Here is a 25,336-nt window from a genome sequence, read left to right as displayed (position 1 = left end):
TTGCACAGCTAACTATAGTGGTAGTAGTGGAGGAATGGGAGGAGGTGGTGTTGCTAGTATATTTCAACGTTCTCCTTCATGTGACAAAGTGCGATACGTGAAGTACCTTGGTGACGGTGATTCTTAAAGTGTCAGATGTACTCAATAACTGAAGCCCAATGGTGATGACTTTGTAGCGGAGAAATTTTAGTCTATTAGACACTTACAGAAACGAATGGGATCAAGACTCCGGCGTCTGAAAGCTTCGTACAAAAAACAAAAACTCAGTGATGGTAAGGGGTTGGATAGGAAGGGAAGGTTAACCGACAGAGTTAGGCAAAACACAAACAGTGTGGATGAAATGAAGAAGGCTGTTTGAGTTCTTTCTTTTTCCATACTTTTTCAACCGATGAAAGTCCCCATCATTACTTGTTTCCCAAAAGAGCAAGCAGTTGGTGTAGGTACAACAAGGGATTGCTAACAGGTGAAGTGTACACTCATAAACAATGTCTGCCTGATGCAGTAATGGAGGTGATAAAACCTATTTTCAGAGACTTAGTAGCACTTGAGCTGTTGAAAAAGTGTGTTAATGGAAAAACTCAAAACACCAATGAAAACGTAAGTAATAGTAAAATAGTATAAAATATAATATAAAACATAATAATATAATATAATAAATATAATATAAAATATAAAAAATAGTATAAAAAATAAACAGTGTTGTGTGGTCAAGAATCCCCGAAGACTGTGTTTGTTGGAATAGAAATACTTTACTTTGGTGTGTATGACGCTGTTATTACTTTCAATGATGGCAACGTTGCAAGGTGCAAACTATTTCGAAATATGGGAATGAAGATACGTTTCAACATGGTACGAGCGATGCTTGCTATAGACAAGGAACGTATTCAGGCTGCTGACAGGGCTGTAAATAGCCTAGACATACAAGCCAGAGTAAACAGGAGGAGGACAAAGAGGAAGATGGAGGAGGAGTTTGCAGAAGTTGAAGGTAATCCATCCTATGGACCTGGAATGAAATAAAAAGGTAATCCAAACTTTGTCGCTCGATTCCGAAAAGTTTTATTTTTTAATGCAAATTACATGGTCTCTCTGAATCTGTCAAACCAATTAGCTTCAAGTTATCAGGAAATGTTACACAGTCCCTTCTGCGTAACTTAACACATCCTGTTTCCAAAAACCTGTATACTGCTGAATTTATAAACAAAGAATGGCACAAAAATGTATTGAATTTTCATTACAACAAAAAAAATTAATCTCTAACAACTGAATCCCAAGTTTTAAAAATCCCCGTGGGTTGTAACCAATACTCCAATAAATAACCTGTAAAGATTTCAACTTCCTAGCTCAAAAGCTTTCTGAGAAAACATGTAATTTATAAGTGCTATTTTAACATTTGAAAGATAGGGCTTTCCGGAGTCCCTTTGTAAGATTTCCCTTGTTATTTCAGGAAAAATCAGAATCATTCCTTTAACGAGGTGATGGCCAGTTCCACTGCTGTCTCTAGGGGAAAAAATTCCAACGAATATAAAGGGTGGCCCACAAATATTGCAAGAAACTTCGAGGGATTCTAGAGCGTATCTTGAGGAGCAAATCGAGGATAGGAGCCCCTGTCTAGAAACGTCATCCAACGACGCTATAGAGTGTCGAATCTATAGCGACTGGTTTCTGCCACTAGGCACCCCTTCAGCAGCAAACGAGACTTTGTACACTGACGGACTTCAGGCGGAACATTGTTTATTATTCAGTGATGGCGATTGTGGTTGCCACAATCACCATTGAAGAAGATGGAGGTAGCTGATACTTACAGAGGCCTTGTGTCCTAAGAATGCGATACTTTATTGCCTTGGTTGGACGACAGTTTAGGACACGAGTTTCGATCCACAATTTATTTTCCTCCTGGCACCGTCTTTTTAATCTCCACTGTCTTTTGGTATACTGGCGAAAAACAAACTGCAGATGGAAACCTGAAGAGCATCACATTCATAGGAGACAAGGCCTTTCTGCGCAGCAGCGCGCTCCATCTTCCACCTACAGTCCCTCAGCGTACAAAATCGAGCTTGCTGCCGAAGGGGTAGCCTAGTGGCAGGCGCTATCGCCTATAACTTCGACGCTCTGTAGCATCGTTGAATGACCTTTCCAGACTTGTGCTGCAGTACTCAGAAAACTGACTAGAGAATAACAGCAGAGCACACTTCACAGCCAAGCAAGCCGACAGTGATAAACTGAAGTTAATGCTTATAAATACTGCAGATTACGTAAAAGTAGTAGGGATGGCAAGAGATGGAAGGGATACCGTGCTACACTTCCCCGTTAGTGAAGCACATAGGAATCAAAGCAGGCATCAATGCAATCAACCAGTTATAGAGGCTGCATCATACGCAAATGCATACAATGCAGGACGCCGACAGACGGGCTCTTAGTAAAAGAACGTCGATGAGAGGAAGACACACTGCGGCAACCACAGACCGCAATAATCCTCGAAGCGCCGCGCTTGCAACGATGCAATCGACTAATGTAACCTCCACTAATGGAGGATCGGACCGGACTTATTAGCCTCTGAGGTCGTGAGAGGCACACCCACTGCGACTGAAGCAAAACAGAAGATCGCAGCGGAGCAACCAATGAGACAACTACCGCAAGCAGTGCACGGACTGTAGTAGAGCAATCTGAAGTTGCTGAATTACTAAGTGCACTCCGCCAAATTGTCGCCGATATTAAAGATAGCCTCGCCAAACTGCGGGTAACCATAGCCGTTGCAATAATGCTAATGCACACCGATTATTCCCAGAAATAGACAAACAGATGATATCGCTTTCGCAACATGGAATACCAGTGGCATACCTGTAGAAATTCAAGCAATTCCTGCGAGATGAGAACGTAGACAAACTTAAAACCGATGCTCCGCGGAAGTATTGCAAATTATACAAGTTATCGCAGCGATAGAACACGTTTTACAGCATTATGCACTGCCTGCAATAGAGGAACAGTTCGAAGACGGTGACTGTTTGTATCAGCATGTCAATGCACCCTGCCATAAGGCAGCATTTGTAAAGCAATGGTTTTAGGACATAAGATTCCTGAAACGGATCAGCCTGCCCAGAGTCCCGACCTGAAAACAATGGAACACCTTGGTGATGATTAGAACGTCGACTTCGCTTCAGACCCCAGCGTTCATATCACTACCTTCCCTGGGTTTATAGAAGACTGGGCTGCTGTTCCGCCTCAGACATTCAGACACCTCATTGAAAGTGGTTCAAACAGAGTCCATTCCGTCATAAATGCAAAGGTTGGACACATATCATACTACTGTCCATTAATAAGTGTCCGGATTCTTCTGATTAGATAGTGTATGTCTCAGCTGCACTAGAAGACGAAGACCAGGAGATCAAAGCAGTCACGAAGGAGAAAGCCCAGAGGACTTTTAAACACCTGCCAAACAAGAAGGCACCTAGACAAAATAAAATCAGGCTTCTCAAGGAACTGCTTTCAGCAACCATTGCATACATTACCCGAACAGTCAACGACATCATGGCTCAGAAGATCTATCCCTCAGCTTGGAAGAGAACCGTCTTCATAGCAGCACTAAATTCGGCGATTAGTCATAAAAACACTAGAAGCTACAGGCGTCTTAGCCAACAATCTATGCTGAATAAACTATCTGAGTGAATTTCGCTGAAGCGGTTTAACTTAGCGTTAACCAGCGAAGCTTTGCATATAGACGAACAATTCGGATATCGCGAAGGACATTCCACGCCTGTCCAGCTATTCCGAGTGGTGGAAGAAGTCGCCCTTGCACAAACCACTGTGGAATGATACAGCAAATTACTGTGTTTGGCACCAGGGACTGATTTATAAACCTTTTACAAAAGTAATACCAAGCTCCCTAGTGCAGCTGCTCCCCAGCTGCCTACAAGGCAGCTCCTTCGTCGTTAGTATCGTAGACGCCACATCGACGTGCACATACGTAATTGCAGGAGTGCCTCGAGGCTCTGCGCTAGGCCCTGTCCTGTACAGTGCCTACACTGTAGACCTTCCAACGTCATCTCACGTCAGTAAGTACATGTACGCTGACGATAACGCATTGATATGCAGGCACAGAAGACGAGATGTGATAAGAAGACGACCCCAGCACGCCTGCAGAGGTATCGGAACGCGGTCAACAGATTGGCGTATTAAATCTAATACCGCCGAAAGTCAAGCGACTGTCGCCACGAAAGGACAACCACGAGCAATAGGTGGAATTAATGTATTCTACGCGCCAATACCATGGAATGGACACCGGCTGCAAAATGTCTAGATATAACACTTGACCGCCAGCTGACGATGAAACGTCACGTTAAGTGGTCCTGAGAGAAATTTTCTGGCATCTTGGTTGCCATATACCCAATGATTAATGAATAATCTGCACTCTCTGAAGAATGAGGACTACTACTGTTAAGAGTATCAGCACGATCAGCCATGGACTACGCCTGCCCCACGTGGAGAACCGCAACCAAGACACATATAGAAAAAGGTCAACGGACACAGAATAAAGTGCTTTGTCACGTTTATCAAGTTCGAAGAAATTTTCCAGAATGCTACCTTTACGAAGCTACGGGGTGACGACGGGTGCTCTGATGTCTCAAGGAGCATGCTGAAATATTACATCATAAGTAGCGTCACTTTCCAAATCTTCTGATCCGAAACTACCTCAGCGCAACGAAGACATTGACCGCTTTAAGCAGCTCGTGCCACTAGTGGACAGGAAGCGGGCCAGCAATAGATCGCCTAGTATCAAATAAAAATTTTCACTCAAGACGACAATGGAAACACTACAAGTTCAGTAAAAGCGACCATCATTTTAATTAGCAGGCAATATCTTCGGGTAAAATACGCGCACTATGAACGAATAGGTTGTACCGTTTCAGAAAATGCCGGCGTACATATGTAGAACTATTTCTAGCGACGTTACGGGTCGAAAATCGGGAGAAAAACTGACATAAGCGACTCTGACAAAGGGCAGATTGTTATGTGCCAGTGCCTGGGAATGAACATCTCCGAAACGACGGAACTGGTCGGCTGCCCCCATGAGCATCTATGGATAGTGATTAAAGACAGTGACACTACGAGAAGATGACGACGTGTTGGTTGTCCACGCCTCATCACAGAACGTGGTGTTCAGAGAGTTTCCCACTATGTAAAGCAGGATAACTGGAAATCTGTGGCAGATTTAACGACAGAGTACAATGCTGGTGGAGACACAAGCGTGTCCGAAAACAACACTCAACGCACATTGTTGAACATGAGGCTCTGCAGCAGAAGATCCCTATATGTTCCCATGCTGACCCAACGACGTCGTAAATTACAATCGCTGTGGCCAAACGATCGTTGACACTGCACAATAGATCAATGAAGACGAGTGATCTGATCAGGTCGATGGTTGTTGCCAAATATGGCCTTTTCCAGGCGAACGGCTGTACAAAACGTGCACCGCGCCACGGACGCAGCTGGTGGGGCAGTTTTACGATACAGGACACTTCACCTGAGCTTACTTGGGACCTCTGGAAGTAATCGCAGGCTTCATAACAGCTGTGGACTCCGTGATCATTATTGCGAACCCTCTACATTCCTTCATGCTTGATATCTTCCAATATAGCGTTGACATCTTCCAGCAGGACAACTGCCAGTCTCACAAGACCAGAATCATGCTACAGTGGCTTTAGGAGAATGATAGCGAACTAACATTTGTGTCTTGGTGGTAAAATTCTCCTGGTCTCAACTCGATGGAAGACATTTGTAATGCTAGCGGGCTCGAGCTCGTTGCACACAAACTACCGGCCGTAATTTACGGGTATTACGTAACCTTTGCGCAGACGTCTGGTGCTGCTACCCCCGGAAACCTACGAAGGCCTTGTCGAATCCACGCCACCCAGAATCACTGCTGTATTGCGTTCCATCGGTGCACCAACCCAATTAACAAATGGTTCAAATGGTGCAAATGGCTCTGAGCACTATGGGACTTAACATCTGTGGTCATCAGTCCCCTAGAACTTAGAACTACTTAAACCTAACTAACCTAAGGACATCACACACATTCATGCCCGAGGCAGGATTCGAACCTGCGACCGTAGCGGTCACGCGGTTCCAGACTGAAGCGCCTAGAACCGCACGGCCACACCGACCGGCTACAACCCAATTATCATCGTCGAATATATGATGGGTAGCATTTGGCGTTGAGGTCACGAGCGACAGAACACGAGCTTGGGTTGAAGATCTGGCCTGATTAATGATTAGTCCAAACAGTCATCTAAAAAAAATTAGGAACTCAAGGGGAAAGTAAATTGGCATTTCCGGATATGACGCTAACATTGGCTCTAACAAAAACGACCGGTTGTGCCAACCATTATACTTCCTCTCCTTCGAGTACCATCAGTGTCTCAACATCCCACTGGGAATCGATCAGAGAGATAGGAATATAAGGTAAATTATGATTGCAAATATAATATATTATGACACAGCACACATTCGACTGTAAAACAGACTTCAAAATAAAGACGCCAAATCTTTTACTGTAATGACATGTAGAACATGATTAATGGTAAAATCTCAAATGGTTTGTGCTCCGAAGCTTTAAGATTTTATTAAAAGACATCTTCTGCACAGCATGAGCGCCACTAAAAATGTTTATTTGCCCAAATCGGTTTTCGGGTTTATAACCTATCAGTGGCATCTGATACAGACGAACAAAGAGTACGTACAACGATTTCTATAGAATGATAACTGTATGTGTAGTAGAAGAAATACAGGGTTAGCACACTGGACTCGCATTCGGGAAACCGACGGTTCAAGCCTGCGTCGGGCAATACTGATGTAGGTTTCCCGTGATTTCCCTAAATCACTTCAGTAAAATGCCAGGATGGTTCTTTTGAAAGGACACGGCCGACTTCTTTCCCTATCCTTCCCCAATCCGATGTGTTCGATGACCTCACTGCTACTGCCCTCCCCCAAATCAGTCAATGGACCAACCAAATGCAGGGTCTTCGGGACTTCTAGGTCTTGTAGAGGGGAGTGAGTACTTAATATTTTGAGCAAGAACCCATACCCGGAAACTTACCATTTACAAGCTACAGCCGTTTGAAAGCATGGTAGATTTGCAACAGGTAGTCATGGCGGTGGTGGCGGTGGTGGTGGTGGTGGTGGTGGTGGTGGAGGGGGGGGGCGGAGGCTTATGTCGCACTGGCTGATGTCATTTGCCGTCTATCCTACCCCTCTCGCCTGATTCGAACCTCATTCACGTGTCTGGGAGTGTTAGAGGTGGTATGGAGTGTTGGAGGAGGTATGGATGTACTTGTTGGTGATCCACAACATATCACACGGTGCTGGAAGCAGTATGCATCGCACGAGCAACTGCTCGTTTACTCACTGGCGTTTTCTCTCCGAAATGGTGCAGTACGGTCTCTTCCAACTCGCGTGTGCGGCGTCTGCTTGTAGTACCAAAGTCACGCCTGATGACGGTGTAGGTATCCCTTTCTTGAAGCCTTTGAGCCGTTGTGGCCGAAAGGGTATGCAGTGGAGTCGAACTTTGCGCATAACGATCCTGATGAAGGCTGCGAGCAGGTCCTCCACTGTCGTGAGCTTCGCCATACAGAAGGATCATGTCGGTATATTCTGCGAATGTGTACTCAACCATGTTGCTCTAACACTCACAGACAGGTGAATGAGGCACGAACCAGATTAGAGAGGTAGGGTAGACGTCAAATGACATCAGTCAATCCAACGTAATCAACCTCCCCCCCCCCCCCCCCGGCCGGCCGGTGTGGCTGAGCGGTTCTAGGCGCTACAGTCTGGAACCCCGCGACCGCTACGGTCGCAGGTTCGAATCCTGCCTCAGGCATGGATGTGTGTGATGTCCTTAGGTTAGCTAGGTTTAAGTAGTTCTAAGTTCTAGGGGACTGATGACCTCAGATGTTAAGTCCCATAGTGCTCAGAGCCATTTGAAGAACCCCCCCCCCCCCCTCCACACCATGACTACCCCGTTGCAAAGCTTCCTACCAAACATATTTTCAAACGGCTGTAGCACGGAAACGATACATTTCTGGACATGGGTTTCTATTCAGAATATCATGTACTCACTCCCTTCTACAGGTCCTAGAAGTTTGTAACGGAAATTTCCGAACATCCTGTATAAATCTGTTTACATTTTGTACATGAATGTATGTCACAGATGTGTATAAATATGGTCTTAAAAATAAAAAAAGGCAGGCAATGTAGATTGTTTGATCTCTCAGTTCCATTTTTACACTGTGCGAGAATTATGTCAAACACGACGAAGAATAATTGTCACGGCGTAAGATTCGACAGCAGTAACATACATGACAACCTGTATCCTATTTGATAGCATCGATTTCATATCCTATCGTAATAACTGGTACGCATGTCACAGTTGTAGAGATACATAACGTAAGTAGAGCTATATTTCAGCATCTACACTGACTGAAAAAAAAGTGCCGACGCCAAGAAGGAATTGGTAGTCGTGTTTCTACATCTGAAAGATGATGTCTATTCAAATTTCGCACCAGTCGCATACGAGTGGCTCTAGTAACGCCACTATGAGGATACAAATCAGGTTTGCTTTAAATACACGTTGTAGCGGTCGTCAGCGTTAGTTACCTTTGAGATTCGATGTGGTGAGTCAAGAATGCCTTTAAGGTGACAAAGACGCCATTACCAGCACCTTACTGAGTTTGGAAGAGATCTTATAATAGGGCTACAAAAAGCTGGATGTTACTTCTGCGATACTGCAAAAGACTTGGCGGGAATGTAGACGCTGTACATGATTGTTGGCAGCGGTGGCCACAAGAATGTACGATCACAAGAAGACCGGGCTCCGGAAGTCCACGTGGCACTACTGAGAGGGAAGACTATCGTGTTCGGCGTACGGCTCTGGAGCAACGTGCTGCAACGAGCAGCAGTTGACACCAGAGTGACACAACAAATATAACAAACTGTTACTTCAAGGACAGCTCCGAGCCAGAGGCCCTGCAGCGTATATTCCACTGACCACAAACCACCTCCATCTGCGACCTCAGTGGTGTCAAGCGAGAGCTTACTGGAGGGCAGGGTGGAGTTCTGTTGTTTTTTTCTGATGAAAGCTGTTCTGCCTCTGTGCCAGTGATGGCCGTATGTTGGTTACATGGAGGCCAGTCGAGTGCCTGCAACCAACTCGTCTGCGTGCTAGACTCACTGGCCCTACACCTGGAGTTATGGTCTGGGGTACGATTTCGTATGACAGCAGGAGCACTCTCGTGGTTATCCCACGCACCCAGACTGTACGTGGAACTGCATGTTGTGCTGCCATTCATGAAGAGCATTCCAGGGGATGTTTTCCAACTGGATAAAGATAGCCCACATCCGCTAGAGAGTGTCGACATGCTGCCTTATCTTCCTCGATCAACAGATCTGTTTCCAATCGAGCGTATATGGCACATCATCTGACGACAACTCCAGCCTCATCCAAACCAGCAGTAACCACCCCTCTTGATCGATCAAGTGCAACAAGCATGGAACTCCATCTCACAAACTGCTATCTGGCACCTAATTAATATTTATCACTGCCGTTCGCACCTCCGAGACGAAGGTAATTGTCATGAAAGACACTTTACGGACACGCGACCAATGCTCAGTACTAAGAATGTGAAATTTCGTCCGGATTGTTCGTTGAACTTAAATCAACTGTACAACTTTTACCGCGAAAGCAATGTGGACGGGCGAAGTGAAACACAAAATAACAGACACTGGCATTCAGGTTTCACATAACATTGAAAATGTCTATGATAGGAAACATGTTACAAGAATTTAGCAGATCCTAGAAATATGTCAGGGGAAAACTGATTTAGGAATAAAGGGACTGTCGTGACATAGAGGGCAGAAGGAATGTGGGACTCAGACAGAGAGAAAGAAGAGAAATAGAAATGAAGGAAGGTCGACGTCGAGATGGTTAGAGATGGAGCGATACATTTTATCAGCGTGGAGATGGCAGAAATGTTTGATACAGAGCCTACTGTCCTGGGGAGATGCGGAAAATTTCAAGAAGCAAATGGAAAACAACGATTTTCAGAAAACAAATACGCACATTAGCATATTCATTTGTGTGCCAATTAAGTCCAGTGCTGCTGCATGAATTACCGTTATTACTGATTCGGTCAATACGGTAGCAATAAGTACGTTTTTTTAACAATATGCGTTTCGGTTCATTTACATGAAACATCATCAGTAGTTTGAAAAGAAACCAATGAACCTGATAATTTGCAGCTGATAATAAATTCAAAACAGTTTAATTTAGCTATTCACAATTAGTGCATGATATATATACCAATCGCCTGTAAGCGAACAAGATAACTCGGTGGTGAAACACTGCTTTCACAATAGAGAGAAGCCTTTCTAAAGCAAGGGATATTGCTCGCTGCATCCATAGCATTCATCAAGCTAGGCGTGCCAGTAGGTTCACACCACAGGGCAAGAACCTGGGGCGCTGCATCAGAAATGGCTGAAATCATGTTTCGCGCACCTGCGGTTCCTGAGAGGGAAGCTGCTCATTGTCACCACCTAAGCTCTGAGGCTGTTTCAAAGACCGTGTTCGACGAGATAATGGAACATCATGTAAGCTGGTGAGGGCTCCGTAATGGTGTGGGAAGTGTTCACGTGGAACAGACTAGGTCCTCTGTTAGAAATTAACTAAAAATTGACTGGAAATGTTTATGTTACGCTACTTGGAGATCATTTGTAGCCATTCATGCACTTCACGTTCCCAAACAACGATGCGCCATGTGACCGGGCCACAATTGTTCGCATTTGGTACGAAGAACATTCCGGACGGGTCGAGAGAATGATTTGGCAATCCAATCCAGTCACCCGACATGAATCCCATCGAATAAAAAATGGTTCAAATGGCTCTGAGCACTATGGGACTTCACATCTGAGGTCATCAGTCCCATAGAACTTAGAACTACTTAAACCTAACTAACCTAAGGACATCACACACATCCATGCCCGAGGCAGGATTCGAACCTGCGACCGTAGGTAGCAGTCGCGCGGTTCCAGACTGAAGCGCCCAGAACCGCTCGGCCACCGCGGCCGGCTCCCATCGAATATTCATGGGACATAATCGAGAGGTCAGTTCGTGCACAAATCCTGCACCGGCAACACTTCCGCAATTATGGACGGCCATAGCGGACCCAAACGAGTTGTTGTGTCCAAGCCACGTCGAGCTGCTGCAATACGCCTGGCAAAAGGAGATACGACACGAAATTAGGAGGTATCCCATGAATTTTATCACCTCAGTGTACAACCAAGGCAACGGCCTTGCCGCAGTCGTTACACTGGTTCCCTTGAGATCACCGATGTTAAGCGCTGTCGGGCGAGGTCGGCACTTGGATGGGTGACCATTCAGGTCGCCATGCGCTGTTACCATTTTTCGGAGTGCACTCAGCCTCGTGATGCCAATTGAGGAGCTACTCGACCGAATAGTAGCGGCTTCGGTCAAGAATACCATCATTACGACCGGGAGAGCGGTGTGCTGACCCCACGCCCCTCCTATCTGCATCCTCCTCTGAGGATGACACGGCGGTCGGATGGTCCCGATGGGCCACTTGTGGCCTGTAGATGGAGTGGTTTTTTCTTTTTTTTTTTTCAGTGTATAGCCAGGGACCATAAACAGAACTGAAGTGTGATATTTTGTTAAGCGAATAAGTTTCTTATCAATAAGTTCTTAAATTTGCATTAAGTTATTCTGTGTGTACTCGAGGTAGAAGTTACATTGTGTTATTTGTTATTTCTTTAAGTAATTTTGGATCGTTTTAATTGAGATATTACTTCTTCTGATTTATAAGTATTAATTTTCACCATGATGTCCTTGATCGTTAAACAGAATCTTTTGTATAAAGATGGATGCCTGGAAGGAAAGGATATCTCTGCTATGAGGAAGTTGGCTGTTAGAATCAGCTAGGTAATGCTAACCTAACAGATTTCTGGAATTGCCTCATCATTCGCTTGTGAATGTGACCTAGTCGTACTAGCTACGTCTATTTGTGGAAGTACGGCTCACCACCATATCGAGCTGTTTTCCCTCTTCGCTGAGTCTAAATTGAACCCCGTAAGACCTCTCAGTCCCACTATCGACAGTTTTATAAAACATCCAACTCGTAACGTCCGCGTCAAATAGTCACATGCATCTGCTGTAGTATTTTTGTCTCCTTACTAACGACCTCTGGCATTAAATTTTCCAGAACTGATTCAGTACAACCGCTAATTGTGAATGTGAATGTGCATGAGTGTTTTTCCTACTCTGTCTGTAATTTAGTGAGACGTTTTAAACTGATCTTAGCGAAAACTTACGAAGTGATGTGGTTTTTAACCACACTGAATTCTAAATGTAGATACTGAAGATAAAAATGTTCAGCACCTAAAAATTCTCTCGCCGTCTGGCTTGTAGTCTTAGTGAGGCCATCTTAATTCAGGTGTTACATGGTTCCAGCAAATCACTCGGGGAAAATTCTAACTTGTTTCGTTCAAACGGCCGCTGCTCGTTCCAGTCTTTGCCTTTGTCCAATGGAGATAGCGTTTCCTCTCTTGTAACGCGTCCCTAAACCCTAAGAGAATAAACATTGCTTCATGACAATAAAATGGCTCTAGCAACATTGAAACTTGAATAATTAAATTTGCTGCAAGTATTACTCACTGTGAAACCTACTATTTATCCTTGACGGTGAACTCTGAAGGGTTAGACTGATGTTTTAAACACAAATTAATATTAGTATTGTCTCGATTGACATGATCTCTTTTAAAGTGCTCGTTTTAGAGTTGATACACTTTTACAAAGTTAGCTATAAATTCTGGAAGCCAAACTGATTAAGTACACTCCTGGAAATGGAAAAAAGAACACATTGACACCGGTGTGTCAGACCCACCATACTTGCTCCGGACACTGCGAGAGGGCTGTACAAGCAATGATTACACGCACGGCACAGCGGACACACCAGGAACCGCGGTGTTGGCCGTCGAATGGCGCTAGCTGCGCAGCATTTGTGCACCGCCGCCGTCAGTGTCAGCCAGTTTGCCGTGGCATACGGAGCTCCATCGCAGTCTTTAACACTGGTAGCATGCCGCGACAGCGTGGACGTGAACCGTATGTGCAGTTGACTGACTTTGAGTGAGGGCGTATAGTGGGCATGCGGGAGGCCGGGTGGACGTACCGCCGAATTGCTCAACACGTGGGGCGTGAGGTCTCCACAGTACATCGATGTTGTCGCCAGTGGTCGGCGGAAGGTGCACGTGCCCGTCGACCTGGGACCGGACTGCAGCGACGCACGGATGCACGCCAAGACCGTAGGATCCTACGCAGTGCCGTAGGGGACCGCACCGCCACTTCCCAGCAAATTAGGGACACTGTTGCTCCTGGGGTATCGGCGAGGACCATTCGCAACCGTCTCCATGAAGCTGGGCTACGGTCCCGCACACCGTTAGGCCGTCTTCCGCTCACGCCCCAACATCGTGCAGCCCGCTTCCAGTGGTGTCGCGACAGGCGTGAATGGAGGGACGAATGGAGACGTGTCGTCTTCAGCGATGAGAGTCGCTTCTGCCTTGGTGCCAATGATGGTCGTATGCGTGTTTGGCGCCGTGCAGGTGAGCGCCACAATCAGGACTGCATACGACCGAGGCATACAGGGCCAACACCCGGCATCATGGTGTGGGGAGCGATCTCCTACACTGGCCGTACACCACTGGTGATCGTCGAGGGGACACTGAATAGTGCACGGTACATCCAAACCGTCATCGAACCCATCGTTCTACCATTCCTAGACCGGCAAGGGAACTTGCTGTTCCAACAGGATATTGCACGTCCGCATGTATCCCGTGCCACCCAACGTGCTCTAGAAGGTGTAAGTCAACTACCCTGGCCAGCAAGATCTCCGGATCTGTCCCCCATTGAGCATGTTTGGGACTGGATGAAGCGTCGTCTCACGCGGTCTGCACGTCCAGCACGAACGCTGGTCCAACTGAGGCGCCAGGTGGAAATGGCATGGCAAGCCGTTCCACAGGACTACATCCAGCATCTCTACGATCGTCTCCATGGGAGAATAGCAGCCTGCATTGCTGCGAAAGGTGGATATACACTGTACTAGTGCCGACATTGTGCATGCTCTGTTGCCTGTGTCTATGTGCCTGTGGTTCTGTCAGTGTGATCATGTGATGTATCTGACCCCAGGAATGTGTCAATAAAGTTTCCCCTTCCTGGGACAATGAATTCACGGTGTTCTTATTTCAATTTCCAGGAGTGTATATACATATGAAGATGGTATCTGTTCTTTCGGACACGTCCGAAAGAACAGATACCATCTAAAGGCTCACCGGCCATTTGACAATCTTCTTACGGGAATCGGCAGTAAAGCCGCGAGTAATGAGTATGATGGGCTGGGACACTATGAATATAGTGCGTGAAAATAAGTTGCGAATGTGGGTCTCACGGGAGGCGTGCCAGAGATAAGTCCCTGCAGTCGCACAATCCTCTGTGTCTTCGGTGGCTAGCTGGACTGCTGGCACGGTAGCTCAGCGTGTTCGGGCAGAGGGTTAGCTGCACTCTGAAATAAAAAAACTGAGTGAACGGATCAACAACGAACTTAAACGGATGTCTTACGACGTCCACCCCGAGCAGATGCAATGAACGAAAATGAACAAAATGAGATTTAAAGAAAAAAAATAGAGCATCTGCCATGTAAACAGGAGATGCAGTTTTCGAGTCCCGGTTGGGGCACACTTTTCCAACTGTCCCCATTGACTCATATCGAAGCCTGTATGCAGCAAGTGTATTCATTTAATTGTAAACTGATTAAGATAATAATAAATTTATAAAATAATTAACTGGGCAGGAAGCACTTTTAAAAACAAAGACTTCTCTAAGGAATAAAGAGCAGCCTCCCTCCGAAATTTTGATATTTTGGGACTACTTCAGCAAGAGGTCACTGTTACGGCACTAAGAAATGTAAGCTCACAGCAAAAATTTTCTAAGGACGTAGCTGTACTGTTTCTAATATCCCGGCGCTCGGTTCGTATAGAAATCGATTCAGAAATCGGCGACTCCAGAGGCCGCAGCAAAGACGTCACATGCGGATAGCCGTTGGCCAATTACAGGAATAACGAGACCAATTCGGAAAGTAAGTCCGATCGCTCGCAAAATGGAAACGACTGTGAAAATCAAAAATGTTTTATTTGCGACAGTTAGCTACACCGTCCAGCTACTTCTCTTCATAGTCGCCGTTCCGATTTAGACATTCGTCGTAGCGTTGCACCAACTTTTCAATAGCCTCGTCATAGAATGAAGCCGCCTGTGCTTCCTGCCAATTCTCTACGCTGGTCTACAGCTCGTTGTCTGTGCCAGAACGTTGTCTCCACAGCTAGCGGTTCATGTGACCAGAGATGACACTCAGGGAGTGTCTATTACGGGATCTATTGTGGGTGATCAAACACTTCCCATCGAAAAGCTGCATGAGTATCTTCATTGCCCCTTCAGAGTGCGGCCGATAATTTTCATGCAGAAGGAAAAGTATGATAGATATGTTATGTGGGCTGCATGGCATCAGGCGAAATCTCACACCAGGGCTTTATACTTGACGGGAGACACTATAGTTCTAAGCATCTTTACGTGCTCACTGTGCGCTCAGAAGTGAAAAGAGCGACGTGACGCCATCGATGAGCATACTAGAGACACTGCCCAACACATTTGTGCAAAGTTTCATAGGATTTTCACTGTAGTTTCCACTTCGCACCCCATCGGACCTTACTTTCGAATAGCCGAATCAGTAGTTCGGATCTCAATATGCCGATCTGCAAATGCTGCTGTTATTTCCCTGCCTAGACATCGATTGTGGAATACTGACTGTGAGGGTTAGTGTTTACGACTATTCAGGCTTTGCTCATGGGTAATAATTTATACTCTCGTTACTGGTATAGTGTTTTCGGCCATCGACTTATCTTCACTCTTGGTTGCCGCAGACTACGTTTTTGGCGGAAGTTTGCTGCCTAGTTTACGTCAAACTTCGCCAAAAAACTTATCAACAAGAGAGATTTCTTTTCATAATGTAACCGCTGCTGTACATGTTCATTTTCACAAAATGAAGAAAACCGCAAAAGCTGTTGAACCAATGAAATATTGTCGGTTCAACAACTGTTGTGGGTTTATCACCAAGAGTAATTCGGCCAACGAGATAAGCGAATAAAGAAAAATCACATTACTGAACGTGGATTGTAAAATATTAAAATGGTAAATAAATAACAGAATAAACCCACTTTTAGTCAAAGTCTTAGGTTCTTATCAAGCAGAAGGTGTCACAGGTAGAAAAACCATACAGATGTCCACGAAGTGTAGAAAATTTTTTGTAGCGTGGACGTGTCGAACTAACTTGCAAACGCTCTTTGTGGACTTCGACAAAAACATTAGATAGAATTTTTGTAACATTTGTTTAGTAAAAACCATGATCAAAATGGGTTTCCCTAATTTATTTACTAAGATTATTAATAATTTAACTCGTAGCGCCTCGTCAAAAAATCGAAACTAACGGTCAATGAAATTAGGCGCTTCGGATAAAACGATCATCGATACAGGGAAGCTCATTCTTGTTAGCGCTTTATGCAGCATGCGTGAAATCAGTGTTGAGAGAATTATAGTTCAGTGTCCACCTCCTCAGCTGGCTGGTAGCTTGCCCGCCTCCCATGCAAGCGAGCCTGGGTTCGATTCCCGGCCGCGTTGGAGATTTTCTCCGCTCGGGGACTGGGTGTTGTGTTGTTCTCATCATCATTCCATCCTCATCACCGGCGCGCAAGTCGCCCAATGTGGCGTCGAATGAAGTAAGACTTGCACATGGCGGCCGAACTTCCCCGAATAGGGGCTTCCCGGCCAACTATGCCATACGCTCATTTCCAATTTTTTTTAGAGTTTAGGTTATGTGACAATTTGTTTAGCATGAAGATTGTATGTCGGACTTACATGATTGTGTCAGCTTCATCGTCCGGTCCACAGATGAACTAGAATTCACCAAGTTCCAGATGATATAATATTGCGAGCTACTGATGCAATAATAAACCACAAAAATTAGCAGACGTTAAAAGTCCGAAAGCTAATATGCTCGAAGCCACTGGATACTGTTTGGGTGTCGACTGCCAAAAAGCCCCTACTTAGTGGTAAATATTAGCTGTATAGAAGAAACTGAAACTAATGCATTGCCTAATAAAGGAACAATAAGAAAGGAACTTAAAAGGATAACAGAGGACTAGATTTTTAGTTGTTTATGAACATAATAAGATCTGTTATATAGTGTCAGTGTTCCACAGATCATTGCAATTAACAGGCTGAATAAAAACTACATGTTGTTAGTTGGTATGGCGTAGCAAAATTTTTAAGATTTCTTTTGAAATATTGAACTGGTGCATAAGTTCATAACATTTTTGATTTGTATTCTGGTTGCTATTGGTTTATTTATCGATTGTCACTTTTTATTTGTATTACACTGTTGCTCTTTGTGTTTACATATTTTAATTTTGTCATTTTCAAATAATGAGTGGAACTGTAGATGCTAGAAAATTGAATGCCAAGCCGATAAATCGGAACATTTCGGACACATTCTTCTGTTTGTGATCAGTAGAGGGGTGACAGCAGCGGAGGCACTCAGAAACATTTGCGCCGTCTATGTGACATTAGACAGCATTAGACAAAATTGTTTTCTCATTTTAAGTAGGATCGTTTTGACATTAGTGACTTTACACATTCAGGAAGACCTTCGGGGTTTGATGAAGATCGTTAAATATGTGGATCTCTGCTTGCTCGTCATCCATTGGCTCGTGAACAGCGCCGACCATTCCTATCCTGTATCGTTACTGGTGACGAGACATGGTGTCTTTAAGCTAACACAAAGAAAAGAAAGGAATGGTTGAGCCCAAACAAAGCAGGAACTCCCCGTAGAAAGACCTGTACGCATCCGCAAATGTAATGTTATGCATGTGGCGGAACAGCGACGGTTTCATGTACTACGAATTGTTTCCCCGAGCTGTAACCGTGACTCCTGACGCTTATTGCCAACTACTGAGACGTCTTAAAGATACAGTCCAAGAACAACGACCAGGAAGCCTGCGTGAAGTGTGCTACTCGACGATAACTCTAGACCGCGTTCTGTTCGACTGAGAAAAAATATTATACAGGAGTTGGGTAGGGTAGTCATTCCGCACCCACCTTATTCACCTGACCTTGAACCCTCAGATTTTCACCTTTTACGCCCTCTATCAAATAAACTTCAAGGAATTTCCTTTCCAGATGAAAATGTGCTCCGAATATGTCCCGACGAGTTCTTCGGCTCAAAACCACGTGATTTCTATGATCGCGGAATGGAAATGTTACCCCAGCGTTGTAAGACTGTTGTAAACAGTGAAGGAGAACGTATTATTGTAGACTAAAGTCTCTGTTATGCGTATCTGTTGTTTTTGTTAAATTTATGGAATAACGCTACGAACCTACGCACCCTGCAAATTTTGCAAGAGAAGTGATGACTTAGGGAAAGTTTCCTACTGTGCACAGCAATGTACAGCAAAAAGAAACCTGTTATGCTATGAAATTCCTCTGAACGAGATAGGAGAATCATTTATCAAAGAAACATAATGAACGTGGCCAACAAAAATACAGCCTTAGAACATCTATGCCGTTACTTCGTGGAAATGAACTACACACAAATAATTTTTATCGTATATAAATAAAAAAAGTTGCACATTTTAATCACTATATCAGCGGGTCTACACGTGGAAGAACATTCACAATGTGATCTTACAACCACATGTAAGAGTTACGTTTTTCGGAGCAGTAAACAATACATTTCCGCAAGGGTGAAAATATTTTAAAACTAAAATTAAGAGCAGATCTCACACACCTACGTTGCCAGCTAGGTGATTCGGTACAACACAGATCCGTATGCAGGGATCAGTGCAAATAAAATGCCGATCCATCTTCCAGGACATAAATGGATCGGCGTAAATGGGCAGCAAGTTTCCAGGACCTCTAGGGAGGATTGAAAGGTGAAGTCTACAAAGAAAAAGGAAACACAAGAGACGAATTGAGTTCAGATTATGAATAGTACTACCCTCATAAGCGAACGCCAGGACGACATCAGAAGAGATTCACGTGGCATTGTAAAGAGCATGAGAAAACGCATTGAAATCTGGCGGAGAACACTCTGAAAATCGACTTTGAACTTAATCATCTGTCATTACCTACATCTACATCATACTCCGCAATCCACCAAATGATGTGTGGCGGACGGTATTTTTTTAACAAATAACTGAGCCTTCCAAACCTGTTCCACTCGCGAATTGCGAGTGGGAAGAATGATTATCGGTAAGCCTCTGTGTTGGCTCTATAATTTATCAAATTTTCTTCTCGAGGTCTATACACGAGACGTATGTCGGGGAAAGTAATATGTTGTCCGATTTTTCCCGGTAAGTGCTGTCTCGAAATTTTAATGGAAAATGTAAATGAAATTATACAATAAGAAAAGTGCTGAAGTACGAAACACACGTGTAGAGTTTTCTAAAAATCCGTCGCAAATGAGCTGTGCTTGGGAAACAACACTCCATCAGGTGAACAGTATTAAGAGCCGTTAGAAGGAACTGGTTTTGTTTTTCGTGTTACACATTTTTTAAGCTTCTTAATTATCGTAAAAGCGTCAGCTTTCTGAGAGGGATAATTTTTTCCCTTTTTTCAGTAAGCACTTGTTCTCTTGTTTAAGCCCTTAACGCCAGCAGAAAGAGGATTTGAAGAATGCAGCCACGCTACAGATGGCAAGAAGGCTGAAGGCTAGTCCAACGCCAAAGAAGGCAGCTGTGGCGAATTGACAGGGTGGGCTATAAAAGCAAGGGCGGAGGTACTAAAGATTATCTTAGCGGTATTGGACTCGTCTTCTGAAGACAATGCTAATTTCGGTGTCGATTCAAAGCCACAGGAAGAGCCAATTGTTTATTCAGCTTTTTTTGTATTTTAATCGAGGTGAAAAACCTCTCGTAACTGCGATCCACTACGTCGTAGACGCAGTCATATACTTCTGCTTTGAGAATACCGAGCAGCTTCATAAAAAAGTTTGTTAATGGATTTCAATAAACCGTAAATGATGTGCATTTAGGTTACCTCGTATTTTGGACACCAGTCAGTACAAAAAATTAGGACATGAAAGAACAGATTAATTAATTAATTTCATCTGTGATAAATGTGGATGTGTCAAATGTGCAGGGTGACCCAGAAGTTCGCAAGCATTTAAAAATTCAATACTTCACGGAGTAATGTGGGTAGGGAGGTAAAAATTAACACACACGCTTGAAATGACATAGGGGTTTCATTGAAACGAAAACTGCACAAAACTACCAATATATGGCGCAAGAGATATTTCATACGTGTAGCAATATGGAATGAAGTGCCATCCAGCATTAAAGTCGTACTTCCAGCAGGTATTAATCAACTAGGATACTGATGATCTGACTCGCTCTCTCACTACAGCTAAGTTGATACACAATCTTCAAGCGGCGTCACTGCCGCGTTGCTTTCCAGCGCCATCTGTTGGCCAATTTTTGCTTTCGTTTTTGGTCTCAATAAAACCCAATGTCATTTCATACATGTACATAAATTTTTACGTTTCTACCAACATTATTCCGTGAATTAGTGTATTTTCAATTCTTTACGGACTTTTGGGTCACCCTGTACACTGCGTGTGATAACGCTGCAATACTATGAAGACAGTAAGTGGAAAACGTCAAATGATTAGCAATGTAGCTCAACCGCACAAAGTAGGGAGGAGTAACGTAAATTACATTCTGTATTTAAGAGTTTCTCAAACAGAAATCGCATTTTGATATTCTTTGTTTGCAAGAATATCGTCTTATGCCTCGTATAAGACGGAGAAACGTCCAACAGCACGACTCGAATTCTACAGTGACAGGAATGTGACCTATCGATACTGTGGTTTATCACTTTGTGATATTGCTACTCGCGTTGCGTAGACTCCCACGACTGTCAGGCAGATATGGAATTAACGCCAAGCAGTATCTCAATAGTGCAGCGTGACTAGCGCCAGAGAGGACAGACATTTGGCATGCTTTCCGTGCAAGACCATACAGCAGTCAGTCAGGCAATGGGCAAGAAGGTTTTTCAGCGCCGAAAGTTGTCCAAAGACTGGCGTACACTACAGAGATGTAATTCGTTCACTGCTGTCATGAGGCACAACACTGAAACCGAGTGAGGTGGCGGCGTGGTTAGCACACAGGCCTCGCATTCGGGAGGGTGACAGTTCATATCTTCCCCCGACCACCCAGATTTAGGTTTTCCGTAATTTCCCTAAATCGCCTAAGGTTCAAATGGCTCTGAGCACTATGGGACTTAACATCTGAGGTCATCAGTCCCCTAGAACGTAGAACTACTTAAACCTAACTAACCTAAGAACATCACACACATCCATGCCCAAGGCAGGATTCGAACCTGCGATCGTAGCACTCGCACGGTTCCGGACTGAAGCGCCTAGAACCGCTCGGCCACCGCGGCCGGCAAATCGCTTAAGGGATAACATCGCTGTAGAACTGGCAAAAAGGATTATTGTTTTAAGAGATGCTTCTAAAATACGAGGCAAAATGTCTAATCCCGGAAAAAATTTGTTTTATGGAATTCCGAGCTCTTCCTCTAGAGCCTTGGATGACCCGTAATGACCTACCTGCGCCAAATCGATACAACCTGTAGTGTCTGGGTATAGTTAGAAGCATTTCAAAACAATAATACGTTAGCTTGGCGTTATCAAGCGTCAGTAAGTGTGCGAGAAAGACAATTCTTTCGATTCGAATCTTGGCTTTGGTGTTCGGTATTGACTTTTGACAGTTTATTACAAAGAATAGATATGAGACTGAGAGCAGTTCGGGAGGATTCAGTGCCTCTGCTAAGTAACTGAAAGAAAATGGCCAAGATCTGGGTGTGAATTAAGGATTAAGCTCTAGGATTATAAATTTTCTTGCCGTTTTCTCTGTGAAATGTAAAACGTGCAATGTAGACTCACATTGCAAGGACGAAGTCTTCGAGGCTTAGGCTTCACAATATTTGTTGCTTGTCTTAACTGCCTAGAAGCAGTTATACCAAGTAGCAAGTTTATACGGAACGTATTTGAAATTAACCGTGAATCGTCCTAGCAATGCGCCTGCCTGGAATAGAGCTAAACGGAATTGTAAAGTTTTGTGCTTTCGTGGAATTGCCACGACCGATATTTCAATCGTTCTACGACAAAACTAGTGGATACGATTTCGATCGCAATGGAAACACTATGACAGGCCAGTCATGGGATAACAGATTAATGGTAAGAGTTTTCTAAAAGTAGATTAATTTCGTTTTCTTCATTTCAAAACTTCAGACGCGTTTTTCTCGGAATATGGTTTTTCAAAACGGCATAACTCCAACAATTTTCAGTCTTTTTATTTGAAAATTTAACAACAGCTTTGAAATATTTCAAAGTCAGCCACCTAGGGGATTTTCGAATAGTTAATTTAAAAAAAATATTTATTAACAAATGTCTGTCGTCAACAACACTATCTAATGATCGATGCCTACAAACGCAATAGATCTGCGCGGTGCTCTTCTGAAGCCAAGTGGAACTGCAGTGTCGGCTCAGAGAGTAAGCATCCGTCTTCCTGCGATCAGTTTGGTCTCCAGGCACTCATTACGAACAATAACAGAAATTTCTCAGCTCTATGGTACTCGAAGAAATTGGTAAAAAGCAGTCCTGGAATAGAACCTGGATGCATGGCGCCGGGTTCTCTTCGCCACCAAGCGGTGCTTTTGACTCACACCTGACAATCGCTGTAGAAGAGTACCCTTGCATGCCGATTTATGGAATATAATTGATGGGTTTCATACGCAGTCCATTTTCGTTCTTTCTCCAGTTTCCTACGTATATGTATTGTCCTCATTATATTTCGAATGGCGATTTCATAAGTGAAGGCCAGCGTGCTGGTCTGTTTTGCGCTAGTGGCAATGGAAATCCACACCCGTCCGTACGTTTCAAAGCTAACAAGGTTTAACGGCTCCTGCCAGTTCGCAACGTTCGCGTGCCAGAGGACAAAGGCCGTTGCTGCTGGGCACAGAGGAATGCTCTCAGAGATTTCGGGTCTACCGTTGCTGCTGGAATTCCTCGAATCACGTTTGCCCGTGTATTTACTCCCACAGACCTCTCCTAATTCTCTACATACTTGTCATATATGCATTTCGTAGTATTTCTGGCTCATTCCTCCTACCGTCCTGCTAACACTACGTGTGCCTCTGGTTCGTCAAATAGTGCCGGCACGGTAACTCAGCGTGTTCGGTCAGAGGGCTAGCTGCCCTCTGTAATAAAAAAACTGAGTTAACTAAACAACGACGAACTGAAACGGGTGTCTTGCGACGTCCGCACCGAGCAGATGCAACGAACGAAAACGAACAAAATGAGATTAAAAAAAAAGAGACCTATAGTATTACAACTAGCTTACAACTAACACTTCTGCAAAACGTAATGACAAGGCACAACAACAGTATGATGGACTCTCATTCTCAGTTTTCATTCGTCAAATCACTATCGGGTCCTCCTAATTTACGATTCGCGATTTAACTATGAATCAGTACTACGTTTACATATCTGCTTAGGTATCACCAAGACCGACCACTTCCTTGTTTGTGATCAAACACTTACTGGTCTTTAAAAACATTGTCAAGGAGATCTTAATATCGTCATAAAAAAGACACATATGATGAAGCTTGGGCGTTGTGACAGATGGTGTCACTAAAACTTATCAATATTTCGATGGTGCATTGGTTAGTTATCTTCAGGCGACGATGTTGATTGATGGTTGGAGTAAAAACTACAAAAGAATTGTGAATGAAAATACTCTCACGAGCCAAAGCCTTATGACCACCTGCTTAATAGTGTGTTCGTCATCTGCGAAACGCAGTTCAGCAGTGATTACGCATGGCATGGATTCGACAAGTCCTTGGTAGATTTCCGGTGATAATCGCACCAGGCATTTACGCACAAGCCACACAATTCCCTTACATTTACCGAGCGAGGTGGCGCAGTGGTAACACACTGGACTCGCATTCGGGAGGACGACGGTTCAATCCCGTCTCCAGCCATCCTGATTTAGGTTTTCCGTGATTTCCCTAAATCGTTTCAGGCAAATGCCGGGATGGTTCCTTTGACAGGGCACGGCCGATTTCCTTCCCCATCCTTCCCTAACCCGAGCTTTGTTCTCCGTCTCTAATGACCTCGTTATCGACGGGACGTTAAAAACACTAACCTAACTAACCTAATCGCTTAAATTACGACCGGTTGATTCTGGGCAAGGAGAAGGAGCTAGGTAGGGCGTGATTCTTCTTTCGGTTATTATTTGTGTTTTTTTCTTTTGTTTTCTTTAAATATTTGTGTTCCATTGTGTCCAGATCAGAAGAATTTGACGGCCAAGACATGAGCGAGAGTTCGCTATAATTCCCCTCAAACCATTGTTGCCCAATTCTGGCCTTGTGACACGGACAGTTGTCCTGCTGGAGGACATCAAGGCCAGCACGGTAGCTCAGCGTGTTCGGCCAGAGAGCTGGTTGGCCGCTGTAATAAAAAAAAAAAAAAAAAACGGAGTGCAAGGACCAACAAAGATCTTGAACGGATGTCATGTGACATCCGCAACGACCAAATACAACGATCAAAAATGGAAAAAAAATAGCTGGGTGGTAATGTGCTTGCCTCCCATTCAGCAGGCCCGGGTTCGATCCCTGACTGGGTTGTCTATTTTCTCTGCTGGTTGTGTTATCCTTATCATCATTTCATTCACATCACCAGTACACAAGCCATCCAATGTGGTGTCGACTAAAATAAGACTTGCATTCGGCGGCCGAACTTCCCGGGATGGGGCCTCCCGCCCAACAATGCCACATGCACATTTTACTTTTTTTACTACGAGAGGTGCCGTGGAAGCCTAAGTGAGTGTCTCTCATATCAGAACTATCGTAACACAGCCCCCCCCCCCCCCCTGGATGACGCCCTATTCGGATACAACCATCGGTCAGGTATAACAAGAAACTTTGTTCAACAGAGCAGAGAGCACAAGAGATCGATCCACTGTTCAATCTTCATGGTCCTGCGGCCGCCGAAATCGTAAATTACTACGTCTTTTAGACAACATGGGAACATGTAGGAATCGTCTGCTGCGGAGTCCCATGTTCAACATTGTGTGGTGAATGTTGTGCTCCGAAACACAAGCATGAGCGAGCATTGTACTT

The sequence above is a fragment of the Schistocerca nitens genome, chromosome 3 (assembly GCF_023898315.1).
Source record: "Schistocerca nitens isolate TAMUIC-IGC-003100 chromosome 3, iqSchNite1.1, whole genome shotgun sequence".
Lineage (NCBI taxonomy): Eukaryota > Metazoa > Arthropoda > Insecta > Orthoptera > Acrididae > Schistocerca > Schistocerca nitens.
Note: the sequence above shows the minus strand (reverse complement) of the source record.